This window comes from Pinus tabuliformis, chromosome 9 (assembly GCF_031772625.1).
Source record: "Pinus tabuliformis cultivar Carrire ecotype Pingquan chromosome 9, CPIR1, whole genome shotgun sequence".
In the NCBI taxonomy this organism is placed as follows: Eukaryota; Viridiplantae; Streptophyta; class Pinopsida; order Pinales; family Pinaceae; genus Pinus; species Pinus tabuliformis.
In genome coordinates, this window is record NC_142307.1 from 143123046 (window position 1) to 143149615 (window position 26570).

The 26570-nt window shown below is 36.1% G+C and overlaps 1 long non-coding RNA gene across 1 annotated transcript; it reads right to left on the minus strand.

Moving 5' to 3' along the window:
- Positions 1-20045: 20045 nt before the first annotated feature.
- Positions 20046-21399, minus strand: LOC149147514 (uncharacterized). The gene is made up of 2 exons (XR_016263636.1): positions 21281-21399; positions 20046-20971 (listed from the first exon to the last, which is right to left on the minus strand). It is a non-coding gene; the product is annotated as an uncharacterized LOC149147514 (long non-coding RNA).
- Between the last annotated feature and the right edge of the window lie 5171 nt (positions 21400-26570).

Consider the following 26570-nt stretch of genomic DNA (forward strand, 5'->3'; position numbering starts at 1 on the left):
CCTATAGCAGAGAACTGGGACAAGTGTTTAACAGAGTTAGGCCACATGCCTAGTTGTAGAAAGACATGGATAGTTTGCAAGTAAACTATAATGAGCTATAGTGGCAAAAAGTTTAGTGACAATAACAGAACCAAAGGTGACAATTGTAGACTAGTGACAACAAGGTGAGCAGTACCAGGGGTCGTCATGCTGCAGAAGATGAGTTAAGGACAATTGAAGACGAGGCAAGTGTAGGGCAATGGCTGTGATTAGGCTTGAAGGAGCAAATTTGAGGATTGTATGGTTGATGATGATTCATTGAAAGATTTGAGGACCAAAAGGTTGTTGACGATATAAGAAACAACTTGAGGTTGAGTTGGTGCTTAGCTAAGAGATTGGTGTCTCTTGTGGGTTCGTGCCCACGAATTTTGCTGAGTTGGAGCTCGGTTGGGGGATTGGTGTCTTTTGTAGGTTGGTGCCTATGAAAGTTGTAAGTTGGTGCTTATAGAGGATTGGTGTCTTCACCAATTGATGTAATAAATTGAAGTCGATAGCAAAACGTTCAAGTGGTTTTCTTCGAGTTCAGGTTTCCACTTTACACTGTGTTAATGTGTTTTATTTCTTATGGTCAATCATGTGATGCATCAATGGTTAAAAATTGTTAATTTGGATAAATATTGATTTCCCCCCCTAGTGTTTTCAGTGATTGGTATCAAAGCACATTCCTTCATTTGCAACCTAATAGTTGGAACGTAGATTCTTGGAACACAGATAGCAAGGTCAAGAAGGCGAGCTTCCAAGGCCTCAAAAGAAGTCTCCACAATCATAAGTACAAAGCCTGTTAAAAATGACAATGACAATCGAAATGGCAAAGCTCCTTTGTTTGATGGAACAAACTACGTGTCATGGAGCATAAGAATGAATGTGTATTTTTGATTACGTGTCATGGACCATAAGAATGAATGTGTATTTGATGACATAACGATATGATATCTAGGACTTAATTGTTATTGGATACAAAACCTTGAAAACTCCATCAAGAGATGCAATTGCAAAAGAGTTAAGTGAAAACAATACAAAAGCAACGGATGCTTATCTTGAGAGGTTTATCAAACTCTAAGAAAATCAAAGTGGGATAGTGTACATAGCTAAAGAGCTTTGGGATAAGATACAAAATCTCTACTCAAAGAAATTTCTCTCCGTGACCACAAAACCAAGGCTTGTTGATCTAGAATATACAGATTATCAGTAGAAAGAGCCACCAAAAAGGGAAAGTCAAATGAAAATGAAATTGAAAACACCAAAAGGCAAGACGACCTTTACTTTGAAGAGAAGAATCATATGACCTTGATGGAACAAAAGAAGAGGTTGCCCTCCTGAGATTTCAAGTAGACGTAGAAAATGAAGAAGAAATATTGACAACCCAACAAAAGGAAAAAGTTGAGGATTATAAGAAACTAGAAGTAGAAGTTGATAAGAAAACATAAAGAACAAAAAACATAAAGAACAAAAGCAAAAATTTTAAGTCATCTCCTTGAAAATTTAGCTAGAAGCAGCAAAGAGAATAGAAGAAGTGAGGAAAGGCCTAAAGGAAAAGGAAGAAAATTGTGAGAAACTTAAAGTAGAAATTGTCTCATTAAAGAATGAAGTAGACAAGCTCAACAAGAACTTGAAAAGTTCTCAAATGTTGGATGACATTTTCAGTAGACAAAAATCACAATACAACAAAACAAACCTTGGTTATGTAGGTGAGGCTTCATACAAACAAGATGCAAACCTCAAGTCACTAGAAATTGAGGTAAAGCCTGAAGGTCATGAAAACCTCAACCACAGTGGAAACAAGGGAAAAAATCAAGATGAGAGTGAAAGAGTTGTTGCACCTAAAAGTTACGCTGATATAAGCAGCAGTGAAATAAGAGACAAAGATCAACAAAGATTTGAATCTTCTCCAAAGTAGAACAATTTCAAAATAGTTGCTTCATCAAGACGATCCTTCTCAGCCAGATATCAAACAATATTCCTTGGTCATTGTTTTTCATGTACAAATTTTGGTCATCAAGCAAGGGATTGTAGAGCTTATACTAGAAATGTGTTTAAAGGCCCTTATCAATATTATAGAAGCAAGTTTGTAGGAGGACAAGTTAGAGATACTAATGGGTATATTTGTAGAAATTATAATTGCATTGCTTCCTTTTTAAAGTACAATACTAAATGCTACAAATGCCACAACCTTGGGCATATAACATGTGATTGCAAAAACAACATGAACTAACTACCTAAACAAGCCAAGGAAGAAATGATCTCTACTAGGTATAAAGGAAATCTCCCAAAAGTTTGGAGAAGAAAACGAGAAGAGCTAGAGCCAACTTTGATTGCTCAAGGTTCAAATTTGAACTATTAAGCAAAGTTTATGCATGCACCTTGCAAACTTAGATCCACCTCCTTCTCTGTTCTTTTTGTAGCATATAAATGGCCAATGTGCAAACCTAGTCTTGCGGCAAAATCCAAGGATGTTTTTGATTAGAAGGTTGATGACCTTCCAGTGTACAACATGACAATACCAATAATTCATAGAGGTTGAACGATTAGGTAGGCATGTGCTTCTGCATTGGGAGTAGGTTAATATTGTCACACACAAGCTAGACATTATAGGATATTGGGAAAATATCTCATGTGAAAATGGCAAGACACCAGTGGAAGTGTATGCTACTATGAAAGATGAAGGGTACAATATTGATTGCAAAAGAATACCATTGACAAGAGAAGCCCTTGCCTCATACATGGATGTCATTGAAAGACATCAAGACAATGAAGGAGCACAATACTTGTTTATCTCTCAAACTTGATTTGGAGAAGTTATAACTTGTCTCAGGCCTAAAGAGGAAGCACAACTGGCTTGTTAGGGATCATCTTTGGGAACAATTTATTGTGTAGGCCTTTTGTCTCTTGAAAGTCTTTTAGTCATCAGAGTTTTGCATGATGAAGAGGCCTTCAAACAAGGAGACTAGGGATATTTCAAGTCTAATCAAATTCTAGCATATGGATCCATAAATAAGGTTAAGGTTGACATTGTTATTGACAAGTGTGCTTCGAGCAATGGCAAAGCAAGAGGCTATCTCTCCCAAGTAGAGTATAGTGTTGTGAAGACCAAAATACTTTGTCATTGGTTAGTCAGTTTGTAAACAATCACTGGTTTTTATCAGCTTGTCCAATTCCTCTTGATGAGGCTTAAGCCATGGAAAAAGGTTTAATTCAGTTGTAGTTCAAAAATGTCAATGCTTTGATGGTCTATATTAGATGTGAAAAATGTCAGTTATGGGAAAAGTTTCAAATCATTGATCTTGGAACGACTATGGTTGATTGATCTCTGGATAAATTGACATTTAGGGGTAGGATGGAAATATATAATCCTTGGACATATAATGATGCGCTTGTTGCATTGGTGTGTGACTTGGATAACGAGCCAAAAGTAGAAGCCTATTCCTTCGGAGGCTTAAGCATGAAGTTTGCAAGGAAGTCTGTTTTTTAATCTATAAGCAAGTTGGCAAGCATGGGAGATGAATATGATGATAATATGGGCGTTGATGTTATGAATGATGATATCAATGATCTTGAATTCGCTGTTGCGTTAAGATCCATTAGGTGGACAAATGAAAATTCTAAAGAACCATTGTTTATGGATGGTAAAGGTGGATGACCAAAAGGGTTGTTTGAATGAAAGAGATGCACAACCTTTGCATTGCAATTTGTCCATTGTTGCCATTATGGATGGTAAAGGTGGATGACCAAAAGGGTTGTTTGAATGAAAGAGATGCACAACCTCTGCATTGCAATTTGTCCATTGTTGCCACTCTAATTCATACTCCAAGATTTGCAAGGTCAACAGAATTGTGAATTTTTTCACAGGGTTCTCTTCCAAATATTAATGAGGAAGAAAGAAGCAATGCCAATCCGTTGTAGACAGGCTTCAAGGCATATCCTTGTTGTGCTGAGAGATGCATTCTACAACCCAGTATAATGTGTAAGCGTGTCCATTCGTCATCAAAGTTGAAATTTTGCTCATGTCGGCCAAAATAAAAATTGTAAAAAATCTAAATCTAAAAATAACTAATTTAAATGTTTTATATAGTTATTCAAATTCAACGTATATGATAAAATAACTATAATACACATAAGATAATTGCATTTGAATTTGAATGGATCATAAATTTACCTTCAACAATTTTTTTTACCACATTAAAATTCCAAATGTCGAAAATCTTGCTCTAAAATCTTTTAATAATTTTTTAATTAAATATTTGTAAAATGAATCTTTAAAAATAAACCCATATCCTATGGATATATTAAAATTTCTTAAGACATAAATATCAAATTTGTAATATTTGAAAATTTTGTTATCATGCTATGTAAAAAAATCATTAAATCTAATATTAATATTGTAAATTTAAAAACTTAGGATTAATACAATATTAAATTTGTTATATATTAAAATATCATGATATATATCAACTCTTAGATATATATGGGAGGGAAGAACAAAGAGTGATAGAGGTGGAGAGATAGAGGGAGTGAGAGGAAGGGAGAGAGAGGACTTGAGAGACAAGAGGAGAGAGGGAGGGATAGAGAAATGGAGTTGGAAGGAAAGAGAGAGAGGGAAGAAGAATTACATAGATAGAGAAAAATGGAGAGAGAGGAAGGGAGTGATAAGGGAGAGATGGAGAGAGAGTGTATATGTTTGAGGTGAGATAAAGAGATAACGAATGAGAGATAGAGAGAAGGGGGGGAGAGAGATATTCGCAGAGTTGGAGGGTGGAGAGAGAGAGAGAGAGACAAAGATAGAGAGATAAAGGGGAGAGACAGAGGGAGGCATAAGAGAAAGGGAGAGAGAGGAAGGAAGCACGCTTGGATGTGAGAGAGAGAAGGAGAGATGAAGGGAGATAAAGAGGGAGGTAAGAAGAAAGACACAGAGAGAGAAAGGTGGAGTGAGAGAGAGGGAGTGATAAGGGAGATGGAGAGAAAGAGAGAAGAGAGATAGAAGGGGGGAGAGAGGGAGAGAAGGGGAAGAAAGAGGGAGAGGAAGAGGGAGGGAGAGATAGATAAATATGGAGAAAGAGTGTGTATGTTTTGGGGGTGATATAGAGAGACAAGAGAGATGAATATATAGATGGAAGGTGAAGAGAGGGAAGAAGAGAGAGACAGAGAGAGGGAGAGAGATGGATATGGAGGGAGAAAGCATGTGTGTTTGGGGAGGGCGGGTGAGATAGAAAGACAAAGAATGAGAGATGGAGAGAGATATAGATGGAGGGGGGAGAGGGAAGAATAATTTTTGCACTAGATGCATTGATTTCAGTGTAGATGGTGATTTATAATCCTATTTGATTGCTCGCATTGAAGGAGATAAATTAAAGGATATGGGAGAGGAGGATTGAAGAAAGAGGGGAGAGGAGTGAGAGAGGGAGAGAAGGGTAAGAGAGAGAGGGAGACACAAATGTGGAGGGGGGAGAGACAGAAGGAGAGAGGGAGGGAGATAGTGACAAGGTTGGAGGGTACAAAGAGAGAGAAAGAAAGAGTTGGGAGAGAAAGGGAGAGAGATGACTTGAGAGAGAGGAGGACATAGGGAGGACAAAGAGATGGATTTGAAAGGGGAGAGAGGGAGGGAAGAAAAAAGACATACAAAGAGAAAAGTGGAGCGAGAGGGAGAGAAGGGGGAGTGAAAAGGAAGAGATGGAGAGACAGTGTATGTTTGGGGGTGAGATAGAGAGACAAAGAAATAGAGATGGAGGGATATATATATATATATATATATATATATGGAGGGGGAATGAGGGAAGAAAATTTCTTGCACTAAATGCATTGAATTCATGGTAGATGGTGATTTTTAATCCTATTTGATTGCTTGCACTAGATGCATTAATTTCAGTGTCGATGTTGATTTCTAATGATATTTGATTGCTTGCACTAGATGCATTGATTTCAGTGTAGATGTTTTCTAATTCTATTGATTGCTTGCACTAAATACATTGATTTTCAATGTAGATGTTGATTTCTATTTCTATTTAATTGCTTGCACTATATGCATTGATTTCGGTGTAGATGGTGATTTCTAATTCTATTTTATTGCTTGTAGTAGATGCATTGATTTTAGTGTAGATTGTGATTTCTAATCCTATTTGATTGCTTGCAGTAAATGCATTGATTTCAGTATAAATGGTAATTTCTAATCCTATTTGATTGCTTGCAGTGGATGCATTGATTTCAGTATAGATGGTAATTTCTAATCCTATTTGATTGCTTGCAGTGGATGCATTGATTTCAGTATAGATGGTAATTTCTAATCCTATTTGATTGTTTGCACTAGATGCATTGATTTCAGTGTAGATGTTGGTTTCTAATCTTATTTGATTGCTTGCACTAGATGCATTGATTTTAGTGTAGATGTTGATTTCTAATCTTATTTGATTGCTTGCATTAAATTCATTGATTTCAGTGTAGATGTTTTTTAATCTTATTTAATTGTGTGCATTAGATGCATTGATTTCAGTATAGATGATTTTTGATTTGATGTAACTCAATGTATGATGGTACATTAACTTAAAGTAATTGGATTAACAATGTGTATTGATTTCAGTGTAAGCACAAAAAAATGATTGACAATTGCATTGATTTTTGCGTTATAGTAATTCAACCTATTAATATTAGAGAGCAAGAGAGACAAGGTATGATGTTTACTACAATAGTTCGAGTTAAAGAATTGAATGGTTTACAATCTCAATTATCCTTTTCATATAATCGATATGAAAATATGGAAAAACTAACAAATAATGTAAAGATTTTGTAAATTTGACCACTCATTAAAAAGAATCAAAATTACATTATTTCTTGACTTTTACAAAACAAACTATAAATATTTTTTTTTTAGTCAAAATATTTTGAAGGAAATAAATAATTTCAAACATTAGCAATGAAACAAATGATTTCAAGAGTAACCTTGATGCAGTAAATTATTAAAACTACTCTTCAAAATATATTTAGTAATACCTGGAAGGACACTATTAAGAATTATTAAATGTCAAAAGTTGTGATACCTAAAATTAAATGAAATATATGTGCATTATCAATCCTCTTGCAAACTATTGACAAGATTGTCTTTCTTCTTTATCACCAACTAATTACTAACATACAATTACACACACGTATAAAAATATAACACAACAATTGTAACATTCATAAACATTACCATCCAAATCCAAACACACAAACACACAAACCACTCAAAGCATTCAAGCGCAGACCTACAAACCATTCAAAGCAAGCAAGATAAACAAAATTAAAGAAGAGAATGATATAGTTATGTCAAATAAAGAAAACATAATGTAATTTCGAAGTATGAAGTTTATGTCAAACTTATACATAATAATGATAACTTAAAAATGTGTCATTGTTTCCCTCAACTGGGACCAACGTATATCCATATTACTCCGAATCTATCATGCGCCGAGAAGGATCAAATCCCTAGAGATGCAAGCATTTCCTCAAATTCCACATTCCAAAAAGAAAGTTTGCACCTCGAGGGATTTGATCACTCTCAACGCATGATAAATATAGAGTTAAATGGATTTAGGCTGGTTTTAAAAATGTTTTGCAGGACAAATTATATTAGATGGAAACACAAGCTAAGGGAGAGCACCCCATTTTCCATTAATGTCAAAGGGGGAAAGAATATTGAAAGGGGGAAATGGCAGGGGTGTTGCCATCCATGCCAAACATGGAGATTGTTGAAGTGTTGTCATTGATGTCAAGGCCATGAGTGTTGAGTTGTCTACGCAAAGTTAGAAGATGTCAAAAAAAGGGGGAGTCGAGGAGCCCCTCAGTGGATTCTTGAATAAAGATTTCAATGATAGTAAACATGCATGCAAGACCTCTATAATTAGAGAGCTTATTTCAATATCTTTTTGATGATAGGTGGCACATCTTCTAGCTCTTCATGGTTGAGAGATATAATTTTTTTAAAGTGTTCACATGCCTTATATAGCCCCTCAATGAAAGTCAACCTCTAAAGCAATACAAAATTTAAAAAGGATTATGAAGTCATGCTCAAGTTGGCCCCTCTTAAAACAATTTTTTTTGGTTAAGGAATTTTTTTTGGTTAGGTTGGCTCCCATAAGCCCCCCTCGACCACTATAAATATAGCACATGTTTTGCTCATTTATACATTTTAATTAACTCGAAATTCAGTAGAGATATCTTAGTGGTGGCTTCAAGGCCGATATGAGGAAGAAGGATAATGGATTAAAGGTTTATTTTTAGGCTATGTCTTGTGTTTTCTCATAGGTATTTTTCGCTGGTACAGTCTAAGCTTGCTGTGTGTAAAGGAGGAGCAGATCAAATAGGTTGAGGGCATCTTTGTGGCAGGGGTGTGATAGGGGGTTTGCTTGAAGCATGATTCTCTGTGTAAAGTTTTGGAGAAGAGTGTTATTGATTGCGTATAACAGAACCAAGGAGGATACTCTCAATTGTAGGGCAGGGCCGAGTGCATTCCTAACTTGTGACATAGCCCGAGTTTGTTGAAGGGGCAAGTGTAATGTAGAGTCTTTACCCACACTAGTGACAAAGGATACTTGCAAGAGTTAAGGGCTTGTGAAGGAGTTGCATTCTTGGAGGGTACTATGATTACCCTAACTAGTAACAATAAGGTGGCGACACATGTCTGAGGTAAGACCTATAGTACAAAATTGTGACAATAAGTGTTTAACAAACTTAAGCCACAAGTCTATGTGTGGAGATACATGGATAGTTTACAAGTAAAACTACAATGAGCTACAATGGCAAAAAATATAGTGACAATGGCAGAACCAAAGGTGACAGTTGCAGACCAATAATAGCAAGGTGAGTAGTACCAAGGGTCATGCTAGAGAAGATGAGTTGAGGGCAATCGAAGACAAGGCCAGTGTAGGACAATGACTATGATTAGGCTTGAAGGAGCAAACCTGAGAATCACATGGTTGATGATGTTTCTCTGAAGATTGGAAGACTAAAAAGTTGTTGATGACATATCCAAGAAACAACTTGAGGTTGAGTTGGTGCTCAACTGGGAGATTAGTGTCTCCTGTGGGTTGGTGCCCACAAATTTTGCTGAGTTGGTGCTCCGCTGGGGGATTAGTGTCTTCCATATGAAAGTTAATAAGTCGCTGTTTATAGAGAATTGGTATCATTACCAGTTGATGTAATAAATTGGAGTTGATAAGTAAGTGTTCAAATGATTTTTTCTTAATTTGAATTTCCATTTTAAAATCTCTATATTTTTGTGTTTCATCTCTAATGATTAATCATGCGATGCATTAATGGTTAATAATTATTAATTTGACTAAACACTAATTCATCCCTCCCAAAATTTTCAACGTTGCCCCTACCTTGTGTAATATTGGAGATATAAAGTTTGGTGCAAATTGTTAACGTGCATATACACTACTTCAGGGCTCGCTTTTAAGTTGTACCTTACTATCGTAGAACCTTGTATAATATTGGAGATATAAAGTTTGGTGCAAATGGTTAAAGTGCATATACACTACTTCAGGGCTCGCTTTTAAGTTGTACCTTACTATCGTAGAAATTTGGAAATTTTACTCGCTTTTAAGTTGTATTTTATTAGTCCCTGCCGCAGGCAAAGGCAGGGACTATAGTAATTAAAATGAGCAGGGACTATAGTAATTAAAATGATGGGTTTTAACATTAATTTAAGTAGGTTAGTCGCTGCCGCGCCGTGTACTGCGTATGGTTGAGCATAGATTTCATCATTTCCTCATAATTTTGCACTTCATAATCTTATTTGGCCTCTTCCTTCTTCCCCATGCAAAACATATTAAACATATTTTATATCAATTTTTTGGTTGATATATTTTGCCAGTTTAAATTAATGTTGACATTAGTTCCCTCACATAAAATATTTGGTTTGCGGTTTGGATATATCTCCAATATCCACTATGACAAATGTATTTGTCTATATTTTCTGGCGCGCCACAAACATCACCCATCATACTCCTCAACAAAGTAAACATCTGTCGAACCATACCAATACTCAACAAACTAAACAACATCTGTCGAACCATACCAGCCAAATGAAAGGCCCGAAATCAATGATGTGTTTCGTACAAACTAAAAGGCTGAGATCCCCGAAGTTCCCTGGAAGCCCACTGATACCAGCACGCTTCTATGCCATTGGCAGAGTCTCACGAGACTATACAAGCGTCGCCCAGATCACAACAACATCTTAAATTGCAATCAAATACTTAGAGAGCTCTACTGACCCCTTCAGAGAGCTCTATTGGCTCCTTCTGATTGTCGGAAGGGGTGTACATCTGAAGTATAGTAAACCACACCCTTCAGATCCTGCTGCTCCTTACGCACGATCTCCAAGTGAGCTCTTCGAGATTCTAAAGGCTACCACTGCATCAGGATAACAACCTAACTATATATGTTTCAACTTAACTATATATGTTTCAAGGAGAATCTGCAAATTGAAGACTCACTGTATCATACAGGGGAAACCATATATCTGAAAGGTGAGGGAGATAAGCAGTTGTGCACTCCCTCTTGATCCCTGCGCCCAAGCAGAAATCACTGAACAATACTCAGGAGGTACTGTCATCTGTTCTTATCCAACTTTGTCAAGTTATCCCACTGAATCGTAGACTCATAAAGCTCAGCATCATACGGGATAAATATCATTAATTGTCTCGTGGTACTGTTAAGCTCCATTGATTTTTCCATTAATTGCTGCCTTGATTTATGGAATTGCAGCTTTTCTTAACTTATGGAAACCAACTGCAGTAGTTTCCTTAAGTTAAGAAAATCAACTGCAATTACTAAATTTATAATTGGAAGCTACTGAAGTGGTCCATCACTTTGATCTGATCTCTACCTTGATTTGTGGTTTTTCTAACACATAGCTTTTAGAAGCTTGATGGAAGCTTAGCTATATGTTTATCTGTTGGTCCCCAAGCTCACATCTCAACCCCCTTCAGTTCTACACCATCTAGCTGAGATAGCAGAGCTCGGAAGTGCCTTCAGATCTTTTGTGTTCTTTTTCTTTTGCTTGGATTGAAGCTGGAGTGCTGAAGAAAAAGCTTGTGGATTGTGGCCTGCATCAATACATCACCAATGGCTGGAGGTAACTCGTATCCCTTAAAAGAATCGTTGTTGAAATTGAAGAATCTCTTACATTTGGTATCGGAGCAAAGTTTACCTCTGTCTTGGTGTGAGATTTAGCTTCACACTTTTCGGTTCGTAATTTTCAGTTTCTCGATTTATTGGTAACGGCCATTAGTGTATTATATGATTGGGTTATGCATGGTATTCGTGAGGTTTTAGATGTGAGTGGTGTTATTTTTGGTTTATTTTCTGAGAATAATTTCAGCTTATCCACTTGCAATCACCGAAGCCGTTACATACATTGCATGACGTGAATGGCCGCCTCTAACCAGCAACCATCTGAATCGTTCCTTTTTCGAGGACGAATATGCTTAGTTTGGATCTTGAATTCAGGAATTCCCAAGGTCGAAACTGATTGAGATCAATCTCGGTTTTTAGTATTTGCTGAGCGGATCAGTTGAAGAGACTCAAAGCAATTGAAGGGTTTCGAGTTTAGGTCAGCGTAATTATTTCAGATTCCTGTTATAATGACCGTGCTTTCATTAAGAGCCGCTAAAATTTGTTGATTTATCTGTTAATAGAAGTTTGCGGCTACTATTGTTTTGTAGCGGTGAGCGTCTATGCAATGAGTAGATCCCTTGAGTTTTCAACATGAAACAGAAAAGTTCATCTGCGGCATCCATTCTTAGTCTACCTACACTACTAATTTGTTCCTCATCATCACGACAAATGATTGTGCCTTCTTACTGGGTGTGATAAATTTCTTTCTTTTATGAATTTTAACACCTGGTAATAAAAATGAATTTTTCCGCAAAGTGCGTGCTCTAACGATGCCACAAGCATAGGAGTTTAATTTACGTGATTTGTTAAAGATTTAGAAACCAGAAGGATAACATAAATTGATAGGCTCCTATCAAACTAGAGATCAAGAGAACCCTATGAGTTCACCATCATTGCATTGGTTAGTTCACTGTTATTTCATCGGTTAATGTGTCAAGATTTGGATGTGGAGGAATGCGGCCATTGATTATGACTGCGCTTCTGAGCTTTCTTTTTTCTCAGCATGATAAAGATTATGACTGCGCTTCTGAGCTTTCTTTTTTCTCAGCATGATAAACATATTATTATGTTTGTCAAAATGCCTCTCGTGAATTACATGATAAACATGTTATTTGTAAAGTTTGCCTACCGTATCCCAAACTTTACCATATGTTATGTCCACGTGAATGAGGGGATTAATATATATTATGGTTTTGGTTATAACAATATTCCTTTTCATATAATCATACCATTACCTTGCCACGTATTTGTGATACGTTGGTTTTTGTTTTATATGGTATTTACATAACCATTTCATGACCTCCATTTTCAGTAACAGGATACCCGGATTCTATCGAACTAAAGCTTGTTTTCTTTATCGAGAAAATTAAAGAGCGATTGCCATCGCGGTTTTTATTTTTATTTTTTTATTATTTTTCCCCTTTTATTTTTGGAAGTCTCGCACTCAATTGCGAGTATGCAGATATGAAATTATGCAGGTATGCATGGTTTGCCTATTGTTATATGAATTCAAGGGCTAATTGTTTACAACGGCATTTTAGATTTTTGAATAGGCACAGTTGTTTACGGAAGCCATTCTTCTTCTGTTCTCATGATGATTTTATTTTTTATTTTTTAAATAAAGAAGTAGTTCCAGCACTGAAGCTACTATTTATAGGTAAAAATTTACTCAAATGACCTGGGCATGTATCCATGGCAAGAAATATGTAATGTAAATTTTAATCTTGTGCTTAGTTTCCACTAACGAAGGAAAGGAAAAAGGAAGTTAGTGCAATTATGGGACAGTTAGAATAAAAGTCACATAAAAGAAACAGTACGAACTAAATGACTTTTATTAAAAATTATGCTATACCCATAACAAGTTTTATATAGACCGTATACAATATATACGCAATACTCACAATGTATGGAAGTATTGTAATATTGTTTGAAGCACATTATTAAGCAGGTCATAAAGGAATTATGGCAGACCGTATTTTGAATATATTATTTATTTATTTAGGTCTATTTTGATCTTCGGATCATATGCATATTTGGAAATTTTTGCAAATGATTGGTTATGTGAGAATTGAATTCTCATGGGTATAAATTATTTTTAATTGTGGAGGCTAGAGTTTAAATATGAGGTTTTTGTATTCATTTTATAAAATATTAGGGGAAATGAATATAAGGATGACCTTTAAAGTATTACTTAAAGAAAATAACTCTAAATTGTGAGCAAAATAGCTTGTTTGCTGGTCTATTTTGTTGGTTTATAAACTCCAGGTTCAGTTTATAAATTGAACAATCAATTTGTAGTCATTTTCGGTAATACTGACTGCTTTTTGATTTTGCTGGAGAATTATTACCAGTTTTATGGAGTTTATTAAAATGTCATTTTGACTTACTCCTTTCAGTAAACATTATTTTTCTCTCTGGTTAAGTTTTGTTTATGCAACAAAATTAATGTCTAGTGATCCATGTAATTTTAATTAATTAGAGAGTAGCCACAACATCTTTAATTAAATAAAATTATATATTGATTGGCAAGATCACATAAAGATTATTTAGACATTAAATTGTAATTAATTACACTGAATATAATAAATTTTATCCCACAGGAATTTTTATTATATTTATGTGATTAATTAGGATAAAATTTCATAACCTACCCACAGGAGTTATGAATTAATAAGTTTTATCATAAAGTTTCATTGAATCTGCTTGAATTGAAAATTTAGCCCACAGGCAATTTTCATGTCATTTGATTCAATTCTTTTTAGCATGTTTTACATTGGTAAAACATGAAAGTTCATAAATTTTTATTGAATCTGCTTGAATTGAAAATTTAGCCCACAGGCAATTTTCATGTCATTTGATTCAATTCTTTTTAGCATGTTTTACATTGGTAAAACATGAAAGTTCATAAAGTTTTATTGAATCTGCTTGAATTGAAAATTTAGCCCACAGGCAATTTTCATGTCATTTGATTCAATTCTTTTTAGCATGTTTTACATTGGTAAAACATGAAAGTTCATAAAGTTTTATTGAATCTGCTTGAATTGAAAATTTAGCCCACAGGCAATTTTCATGTCATTTGATTCAATTCTTTTTAGCATGTTTTACGTTGGTAAAACATGAAAGTTCATAAAGTTTTATTGAATCTGCTTGAATTGAAAATTTAGCCCACAGGCAATTTTCATGTCATTAGATTCAATTCTTTTTACCATGTTTTACATTGGTAGAACATGAAAGTTTATTAAGCCTCAACATAAGCATGTGATTTTTATTTTGATGCAGTAGTACAACCTGCAAATTTCTCTCAAATTCGTTCTGACATTCCCGAACTTGAGGAAGTAATCTCGTTTGTTTGTTGTGAATCTGATATGGTTAATGTTAATATTAACACATGGTGGATTGATTCTGGATCAACAATTCACATTTCGAATTCCTTGCAAAGGTTTGCAAAACCTAAGGAAGCCAGTGGGAAGTGAGCAAAGCATCTTATCAGGAAACAAGATGGGCTCGCATGTGGAAGCTATGAGAACATGTTATTTAACTTTAAGTAGTGGTTTTGTTTTGGAGTTAGAAAAGACCTTTTATGTTCCAAGTTTTTCTAGAAACTTGATCTCAGTTTCAAGGCTTGTACCCTTTGGATATTCCTTAAACTTTTCAGAAAAATCTTTCAGTCTATTCTATAAATCTGATTATGTTGGGAATGGTATTTTGTCTAATGGTCTTTACTGCATTAATTTACAAAACAAAGTCACATATGATTCAACGCATGTTCACACTGGCACTATAAGATGTGTTATTAATGAAGATTCCTCTAAATTATGGCACCGGAGACTAGGTCATATCTCCATAGATAGAATTAAAAGATTGGTAAATGAAGGAACACTTAATACTCTAGATTTTACTGATCTTGAGACTTGTGTGGACTGCATAAAGGAAAACAAGACCAACAAGTCAAAGAAAGGTGCCAATAGGAGTTCAGACATATTAGAAATCATACATACTTACAGATTTTTCCATCTCACAGCACTAGGATTGTGGAATCAAGAAATGCAAAGTTTCTTGAAAATGACTTGATCAGTGGGAGCGATCAAATCAGAAACGTAGTTTCTGAGAAAGATCATTCAGAATCTCAACTTTCCACTTCAAGTGAAAGATTGGTTATTGTTCATAGCACCCCTCAAGTACAAACTGGTGTTGAATAACCAATTGTTGAAGTTCCACAAGCTGTTGACGATATTCCGGTAGATCAAGGAGTTCAAGAGTTGCCAAGAACTTTTGAACAACAAGTTGAACCACATACTTCTCAGGAAGATGATGGTACAACATTAAGAAGATCTACTAGACCTGACATTGCATTTGTTGTGGGAATGTTGGGACGATATCAGAGTGATCCAGGTTTAGACCACTGGAGAGCTGCAAAGAAAGTAATGAGGTACCTTCAAGGGACCAAAGACTACATGCTTATGTATATCCTGTTTGAGGCTGCTTTACATGGTGTATGGCTTAAGAATTTCATTTCTGGGCTTAGAATTATGGATTCTATCTCTAAGCCATTGAGAATATATTGTGATAATTCAGCTGCTGGTTTTATGGCTAAAAAAGTGGGAGTTGAAATAAACACATCGACATTAAGTTTTTAGCTATAAGGGAACGTGTTAAAGAAAATAAAGTGGTCATTGAGCACGTCAGCACTGAGTTAATGATCAATGATCCTTTGACTAAGGGCATGCCACCGTTTAAATTCAAGGATCATGTATTGAATATGGGACTTGGTTCCATTATGCAGTTTTTTCATTGTATGGACAATGTTAATGAAATTCTTAATTATTGTGATGTTTTTTCTCATATTTATGTGCACCTTAAGTTGATTTGAGAAAATTCATTTAAGAAGGACCAAGAATAAACATAGGGTTTATTCATTAAGATATTATTGCCACATAAATTATAATAAGAATAGATGCATAGTAATACATGGAAGATAATACTCGTCATAAGAGGACTTATCGCCATGATTCATGTATCTATTACTTAATAAAGATTGTCAATGGTTTTTGAGACATTAAGTTTGGAAGTATGGACCAAGTGGGAGAATGTTAAGCTCCATTGATTTTTCCATTAATTGCTGCCTTGATTTATGGAATTGCAGCTTTTCTTAACTTATGGAAACCAACTGCAGTAGTTTCCTTAAGTTAAGAAAATCAACTGCAATTACTAAATTTATAATTGGAAGCTACTGAAGTGGTCCATCACTTTGATCTGATCTCTACCTTGATTTGTGGTTTTTCTAACACATAGCTTTTAGAAGCTTGATGGAAGCTTAGCTATATGTTTATCTGTTGGTCCCCAAGCTCATATCTCAACCCCCTTCAGTTCTACACCATCTAGCTGAGATAGCAGAGCTCGGAAGTGCCTTCAGATCTTTTGTGTTCTTTTTCTTTTGCTTGGATTGAAGCTGGAGTGCTGAAGAAGAAGCTTGTGGACTGTGGCCTGCATCAATACATCACCAATGGCTGGAGGTAACTCGTATCCCTGGGCATTAAGATTTAATGATTCTTTTCAGTTATTCCGCATATAAAAGAATCGTTGTTGAAATTGAAGAATCTCTTACAGGTACCACAAGCCACTCAAGCAGGAAAACTATCCTCGGTCCACATACAACTGAAGGTACTGGCTCTGGAATAACTGTTACTTACCATAACTGATCTTATCATATTCTCACTACGAATATGATCTCAGCAAGTCTTGTCATGCTTTCTTTAAGGCTCTAGTCAAGCTAGATGTAACCATCTAGCCCAATGGGAAGAACTCTGCAAGTGAGCACATATCAGGCTCACAAAGTCATATACTAGGACCAAACCTGAACAAGCCACAAAGGCAAACGAAGAGGTGGCGGTTCACCCAGTTTACTCAGTTGAAGCAACAGAAGCATAAGCAGTTGAATCAACAACAGTTTAGGCGGAGGCTACGACAGCTTCAGAACCGTGACAAAATACTCCTATAAATAGACTATATTTATATATCATTGGCAAAAAATACAGTGAAGAGTTCAGGCAGAGGCTATGACAGCTTCAAGACCATGACAAAATACTCCTATAAATAGACTATATTTATATATCATTGGCAAAATTTACAGTGAAAATTTCAGACAACATATTCCTAATCCTACTGTGTCGCTCCATCACTGTTTATTCCTCTGTTGCGAGTTGTTATAGCACTGGGTTCAACATCCTCTTATGGAAACTAGAGCTCCCAGGTGAATTCAACCTTAATTTCATCCAATTTATAGTCAAGAACCACAATTTCAATGCGGAATTCTCTTTGTATATGTTCTAGAAGATCCTGCAACATAACTATCTGTGTGTTAACCAGGAGCTGATGGGATTGGAAAGCCTTCTCCTATGCCTCAAGAAAAGGATCGAGGTAAACTAGAAGACCTTCATTGGCTTTCAATAATTTTCTGAGAATACAACGAATAGTTTTGCTCGTTATGACTTAGACAGTAGTATTAATATGTTCCACGATGGTGTTATACGAAGATTTACTCCTTGTATCCATAATAGTACCAAATCTATGATATAAATTTTGTGTAGGAATTCTTGCTGGGAAAGGTAGCTTCTTTTCAAACTTAGAGAGGATATGCTAATGGCTTCATCTGTTCTCTCATGTCAAAAACATCTGATGAGCATGTACCATTCACACCAGGTTGTATATCTTCACAAATATAGTTAGCATAAATATTTTTTACTCTAAAATTGGGCATAATCCAGTCTGAGATCTTAACAGTTTGTAACAGAATATAGCTTCTCTGAGTGCAATAAACCATCATCTTCTTAAAATTTTGTTGGTGTTCCTAGTGGTGCATTGGGTGAATCATAAGTTAAGAAAGTTAATGTATGAGTACTGTAACAGGTTGACTTATCTACAAGCGAGGAGGGAGCAACATGCAACATGTTACAACCATATCGTTTCTACTTTTAGCCTATGCTAATTATTTGGGCCATTCTTCTGAAGTTGTTCAATGTGGTAGCATCCAAGTCACTCTTTCTAGACTCAGAACGGCTGCCAAGCTCCAGGTTCTACTCCAGATTTGTCATTGGAATCCAAACTTGATAACAAAATATTGCATCAAACATAATGGAAGCCTGGTTATTGTTAGTACTAAACTGATATTATGGTTGGCTGTGTATGTAGGTGGACTACACACTGGGGGATAATCCTCTTAAAGCTTTCATACATGGTGGGATATGTTCCTCGCTTTCCGCAATATATTCATCACAGGGGCTCATCATTACCCTCTGTTACAGAGCATCCCAATCACATAACATGCAAGGGTGGCTCCCAATTCTTTTTCAGCAAAAATCCCAACCCAAATCTTCTGGTGGGGCAGTCGTTGGAGGGCCAGATAGCCAAGACCAATATCCAGACAATAGGCCAAATTTCAGGCAATCCGAACCCACCACCTACATCAATGCTCCACTGGTAGGGGCGCTTGCATTTTTCAGTGGCCATCCAGAATTCTAACTTCAATCATAAACGAAGTATATACCATATAATGTAATATTTGCTTCAACAACGATATCTGTGAACAAGATGTACAAGATTAACCACCGTGATTATTATTGAAATGTACTACATGTAACTATAATTTCCTTTTGTTAAAGGCCATGCCTTTTATTGTTGTAATGATGAAAGTATGCTTAAATGTCAAATTACAGTGGTAATGTTGTACATTACAGTGATAATTTGAGAAATGAAAAGGTGTACACTGTCTGAAAGCAGTGAAATGATATTAAAGAAATGCAAAAGGTAAAGTCAGACCACAATTGTCCTGCAATGACTTTCTAACAACGCACAAGATAAAGCAACAACACAGTGCCTGAGACTCAGAAGAGTGCTCATTCTTGCGACTTAGAAGAGTGCTAATTCTTGGTTGACTGAGACTGCATGAAACTATACCAAATCTCCACATGTTCACACCACTATTGCTTGGCATTATATAGCCATTACTATGTTTCTAATTTTCTTTGTCACCATCTGCCTCAATCATCATGCTTATACAATCGACCTCGTACCTTTTACAAATCAAACCTTATACTCAGCCATAAAATCTTGATGACACAAATTATTTGGGCCTAGTCTACTCAATAATACCATCAATTGCATTGTGGAAGGGTGCTCATAATATGGGCATTATAGTTTATTGCTAAATATCATTGAGCCATTCTAGCTCCTTGATTTTGTATAATCAGAATTCATACTTAAGGAGAGTTTGCTGGCTTCACTTGTTTAAGCAAGGAATTGAAATAAGAAAGGCCTATTAAAAAAGGGTGTGGCTCTTCTTCTATTGTATGCAATTTAATAAAGAAGGCCCCAACAAGAAAAAAGTTTATTTTTTAAGGTAGGCTAGCTCTAACCTCTCACTTCCAAGTCCAACTAATTATCTTTAGTTCTTAGAAATTCTTCCATATGAGACAAACTGTGCTAGCGGAATGAAGGGAGACTAACTGCTATCAGACTGATTGTGAGTGTTAAGGCGGCTTCTAAGGCTTGCTATTACTTACTTACACAGGGTTGCAAGCTATTGACTTAGAGTAGTTCCTCTGAAAGAAGTTATATAGTAAGCTAATGAAATCCATCCATAGGCAAAGGAGTTCTGATTCTCCAGTAAGCTAATTCCAGCAAGCTATAACAACTGTCAGAAAGGGAGACCAGACAAGCTCTAAGAAGACACGCCAGCAAGCAAGCTAGGAGAAAGCTACCAGGATTAATGCATGATAATCAACAGAGTTTATGCAGTAATGACCATACCCTTTCAATGCAACAACCACCATACCAAATCAACGCAGGGTTTGAATCTCCAATGCACAAATCACCAAGTTTTATTCAACGATGAATATGGCTTGCGTTCTAACATATCCCAACAGACCAACGAACCAACATTTAAACACATAGAATAGAGATTCAACAAGTCAATCAACAAAGATATTCGTACATTCAATCGCAGGTATTCGCAATGAGATGAATACACCATTCAACGCATGCAGCGAGACTCTGTATCAGTTATACTGCAGTGAGAAGAAACACCATCCTGAGTGAATATGCTCCCGGATGCTTTCAACAGATCCACTTCCGCCAATACCTTCCAACTGACAAATCTGTCATTTGAATTGTTGCCTCTTCAACATTAGTTTGATCTAGCATTTAAAGTCACGCCACAAGCAAGGGATTTTAAGAGTACCAACAAGTATAATAGGCAGGTACTTTAGGTTTATTAGGCTGTGGCTCGGGGAAAACACGAGCTAATGTCTCTGTAGGATCTGGAAATGGAAGGGATGATGCTTATTAGCGAGGTGGTGGTAGGGAAGCTAAAATGGGTTCTAAAACTGAGTCTGTCGCAGGTGCCTTTGCTACCTCCTTATAGGCTCTCTCTGCTGTTTTCACTCGATCAAGCCTGTATCCGGCTCTCAAGCCCTTTGATGGCCCTAATATAGGCTATCTCCGCTATTTTCGCTCGATCAAGCCTGTATCCGGTTCTCAAGCCCTTTGATGGCCCTAATATATGGATGCCGGATGGGGTAAAAGCCAGCTAGTTGGAAGCAAGAAAGTAGGACGGAGGCAGAAGGACAAAGAACCATGATCCATAATATAAAGAAGGGCCTACACCAGAGAAGTCAGAGTGACTATCAGCAGCTATTCTCAGCTACGGAAAAATTCTTGTTGCTATTCCCAATGCAAATCAGTGTAGTACCTTGCCGGGGTTGGAAGCCGCTCAAAAGCCATGCGCGCACTACACAAAGAAATTTGTTCACGCCATTAACAACACGAAGTTGATCACCACTAAAAACGCAAAGAAGCTATTCACAAAAACCCTCAACTTAACACGTTCAACCACGACACAAGCAATGATAGCCTCATAGACTTGAATATCTCACCTCAGAAATCAATAAAGGAAAAAGCGTAAATAAGTATATATAAGTATTCTGATTATCTCTTTGTATATGATAATGTGTTTTCAGTTCCTTATGATTGAGATCCATATGCATTCATTACAGGTTGATAGAACGGACGATCCCGTTCATCCCACCCACGCAATCACCTTAATTGCAGCGATTGGAGAATCCTAGCTTTGCCGGCTGGGCATCTCGCCTATATGTTCGAAACTTCGTGAAATTACATTCTCTTGATATGGGGTTGCTACAGACAGTCTGAGTTTGCTGGTCCCCTAACTGTCCCTGTTAATCGTTCAAATCTAAAGATTGTGACGGTACCAAGAGTCACATCTCATCCAAATTTTCTGAGGGAAAAAAATATTTTATAATTATATAGTTACATAGAAAAGGAAAAGCGGGTCATAATTTTATAATATATATAAATTAAAATTATATAATATATATAATTTATAATTATATATATTAAAAAAATATATTATTATATACAAATTGTTATTAAAAGAATAAAATAAAAAAAAGAAAAAGAAAAAAGAAAAAACAAGACGGATACAAAATCTCATACCAAGTATATTTAAAACTTTTTACGTGGAGAATCCTGTGGTTTTAAAAACAACCCATGGTAATAGTCCATGGTATTTTAAAAGTTAAAGAAAAAACCTATATAATTGTGAAGCAACCCATGATTCAAACAGTGAAGGTTCTGACATAGAAGAAATAGAAGATGCCCCAGAATTCTCACTAGAATTAGATGACGGAAGTATTCCGCAAGTGTCACTATCAGCCATGACAGGTATATCACAACCCCAGACCTTAAAGTTAAAAAGGACACATAAAGAAGAACAACATGGTGGTTCTCATCGACTCTGGAAGCACACACAATTTTTTAGATGCAACCATGGCAAAGAGACTCAATATCTTTTCATTTCCCTTACCAAACATGAAAGTGATGGTAGCTAATGGTAAGAAGATTGAAAAGGTGGAGAAATGCCATAAGGTCAATTTGCAGATTCAAAACTTTAATTTAGAGTCTCCATTCTTCATGGTACCATTAGGAGGAGTAGATGTAGTCTTAGGTATTCAACGGCTACGAACTTTAGGTACTTATGCCGCCAACCATCAAGTACAATTTATAAAATTCAAATGGGGAGGTCAAAAGTACAAACTACACGGATTCCAAGCACCAGAAATCAAGTTGTATTATCATCCCAGATGATGAAGCTGAGTCGAAAAAGAGCACCTGCTTATGTAGTACAATGTCACCAATTAGAAATGTTATCTGCAAATATGACCAGAGAAGAGTCACCAGAGATACAAGATCTGATTCGGAAGCATAAAAAAGTAATTCAAGACCTACCTATGAAGATGCCGCCTAATAAGGAAATTGAGCATACAATAGAAGTCAAGGCAAGACCAGACCCCGTCAACATCAAGCCATACCAATATCCACATCACCAAAAAACATAAATTACAAGATTAATCCAAGACCTTTTAAAGTGTGGGACATTGATCATCTTGGAATATCTGATCAAGTGGAAGGACTTCCCGAAGAAGACGTTTCTTGGGAGAATGAAGCATTTTGTCAACAACATCCGTCGTTACGTATGCTTTGAGGACAAAGCATTCTTTCGAGAGGAAGGCAATGTTATGTAAAAAATTAGTTAATTTTAGGTTTATTATTTAATTTTAGGTTTAATTAGATGAAAGGGCACGATCATAAGATCATGCCCTTTCCCAAAGGGTGTCCATGGTAGTATGTAAGCTAGGAACCCCATTGTAATCATTCATCATCTGTCTATTCATCTTTTTAATAAATTATTTATACATATAATTCTGCGTATCAGAAGTTTTATGCTTCAGTGCCCATCTGTGTCCATATGAGTTTTTTGGTCTTCTAACTATGCCCAGTAGAGGACACGAGCTCTACTCTCTGCAAAATCTGCTCCGTTGCTCCGTTTCATCTTTTGTGCCTTACACCGATCTGGTTGTCACATTAGCCCCCTTCAACGTGCAGGGGTTTCCCCTGCAACGTGCCGGAGTTTACTCATTTTCATGATCCCTTGCCCCACAGAAAATCGAAAAAACCTTGACATACCAACTCAACCTGACATATCTGGTTGTCACATTAGCTGCCCTCAATGTGTAGGAGTTTACTCATCTTCACGATTTAAACCCTTGCCACACAGAAAATAAAAAAAACCTTGACATACCAACTGAACCTGACAGATTTGGTTGCCACATTAGCCGCCCTCAATGCACAGGAGTTTACTCATCTTCACGATCTAAGCCTTTGCCACACATAAAATCGAAAAAACCTCGACATACCAACTAAACCTGACAGAGAAGCGGGCATTTGGAATACATGCATGACGCAGGGATTTGGTATACATGCATGTTTGCGCCCATCACATGAGAGATACGTGGCTGTAATGTGGGACACCCTGTAGATGAATATCATAAAATATTCTACCTAATAAATCATCTTGTATTCCAAGAGCTAATGTGGTCATGGTGTAATGTAAACAGGCATTTGGGATACATGCATGGAGCAGGCATTTGGGATACATGCATGGAGCAGGCATTTGGTATACATGCATGTTTGCGCCTATCACATGAGAGATACGTGGCTGTAATGTGGGCCACTTTGTAGATTAATATCATACAATATTCTACTTAATAAATCATCTTGTATTCCAATAGCTAATGTGATCATGGGTGTAATGTAAACTCAATACTTAGATATGCTTATTCATGTTCTAGCTCGATATCAATGTATACGCTCTTTCCAGCTCGTAGGTGCAGAGTACTCGCTAACTCTCTCTGGTTCCTGGTCCTAGCTAACGAATAATCGCTAACTCTCTCTGGTTCCTGGTCCTAGCTAATGAATGATTAAATGGTTAGTAAGAATACTCTTCTAGCTTTAAGCTTCTAAACATGAATTTCCATAGAAAAATGAAAGACTTTAGAGACAAGCCTTAGTGTCTGTACAATTAGAGGTTCTTGAAATTGGTTTTATATTTCCCTGTTGACTAGCGCACTAACCCACTTAAAGCAGGGACTAGCTGCCCCGCAGCCCCCTTGTTATCTTTGAAATCTCACATAGAGGTGACAATATTATTAATGTTTGCTTTGTGAGTTTCCAAAGAAACGGATATTATTTTATTAAGCAGCTCCCCCAATGGATTTATAAGGAATATGATTGAATTGATCTTGGCATTTGAAGATAATCCTTGCACAAAATATGTCGTGTCTAATGTAATCACAATCGAACGCGGTGTGATCCATGTGACCTGGGAAAAGTATGGCTTATAGGTAGTGTATAACTCTGATTCTTGAATCATAATATTTACAAAATTTGGTTTCTTGTATTATATTATTGCATCTCATTTTTCCAAGCACATTTTTATATAGATTTAACATTTGTTTGAAACATAGTTTTACAATTATTACTAGACTCGGGGGCTTCCCCATTTATCTAGTTTTAATATTTGTTTGAAACATAATTTTACATTTATTACTGGCTTTGAAGGCTTTTTTTAATAAGTGTAGTCTTATATAATTTTGAGTGAAATTGTGATTGTTTATTATTGAAAAAGCATTTTGAATACATAAATAAATTTAATGTTTAAGAAGTTTGTTCAAATTCTTAAAGCACTTGAATTCTGCTGATTCTATAACTTAATTTACAATTTTAAAAAATTTGTCAGATTTTAAGTAAAAATGGCAAAAAATTATCTTGAAAGGATCCAAAACATCAAGGGACACAAATTATACCACTAAAACTTTTTAAAAAATTGTCAAAAAAAAAAAAAATTATCCCAAAAGAATATCTACCAGGAAAGTACCAAAACATCAAGATCTAGTTAAATCTTGTCGCGTCATGTTTGTTCCATTTAGCACTTGCAACTTTATAGTGAAAAAAAAGCATCACTATCATGTTTGTTACAAAAGATACTTATGACACGCTTAACACCACGTAGGAAAAACAATTTATTCACTATTTTTCTATTGAGGAGACAAATTGAGTTCTAATCTTCTTGGATTCACTGTATGGGACATTTAGTGTTCGTTGATCATAAATCACTGATAATATCCTAGCTTGTTTTGTTTCTCTGCACTATCTTTCACTTTTATTTAGGAAATAGAGAATGACAGTGATCCCCTGAATTCTAAAACTGGTTAATATCTTTAGTTCGTTAGTGATTAACCAAAAAATGTGGAGACCAATGAGGGCCTTGAGTTCCTTAGTTTTAAACAAAGAGTGATCAGGTAGAAGAGGTAGTGTTGGTGGTTGAAATTGTTGATTTTCCTCTACAAATTTCTTGACTATTGCTGGAATTAACGATTGCTAAAAACCCATTTGTGTTTGCTTCTGAGCATAGTTGGCTCGAGACATATTTGGAGCACACTCTATTCTCTTAATTTTTTGACCTAAACCACTGTACTATGGCTTCCTTCAAGATCTGTCATTCTCTGTAGACATAAGTAACTCTGGGCTGAACCCTTCCCTCTGCACAACAAAGGGGTATTCTCCAGAGTGGCGCTCTATTTTTGGTGTTTACTTGATCGACATGTGTTAAATTTTCAGATTGTTCTATGTTGTATGAATTACTTTAGCTCAATTCAATATTTCAATTAACAATCTTTCCAATAAAAATTAGTCTTTCCAATAATCAATAGTAATTGAAGATATAACAATAAATGCAATGACAAAGGAGACAATCAACACATCAACAAGAGACACTAGGTTTGGTCAAAGACTAGGGAAAAACCCCATAAGGGGGAAAACCATTTGAAATTCTTCTTCTATTAGATTGTCATAAAATGTTCTTCAAAGAGTACAATGAGCCCAATACAATATCATCCAGAAAAACAACCCAATAATATACAAAAATGTGTTTCCAGCATCATAATATATCAGAGACAACTTTTCTTGTTTGTTGTCAACTGCGGACAACTTCGATCAATGGTCAATTTCAGCAAACTTCTCGGTCGCATGGAGGAGGAGCTATGCGAGTTATTGAAGGCTTCCAGTCGATCCCTTGAGCCTGCAAGCTAGCGATTGTGGTCTAATTTCTCTTGTGACAAGCCGACGACTGTAACCCAAAACTCCTAAAACAGATGCAAGCCTCAGACCTTGTAATTTCAAACCTTTGCAAACTTCTTTTGTCATCCTACCCTTAAACCTCTGCGAACCAATCAATGAAAAAGAGAAGAAGAGGATGTTTGGTGATGTCCAAATGAGCTTAAGGTCACTTGTATTTATAGGCTTCCATGGGTGTCTAATTTTGTTTAGGGCCGACCTGTCCAAATGTGCATATGTGAGATTTTCTTCAAAGTACAGTTTCCCTTGTTCAAATTTGATGATCTTTAGGTAGATTTTGGTCCTTGCGAAAAGATGAATTCAATGAAATCATCATTTCCATCAAATAAGTTGTT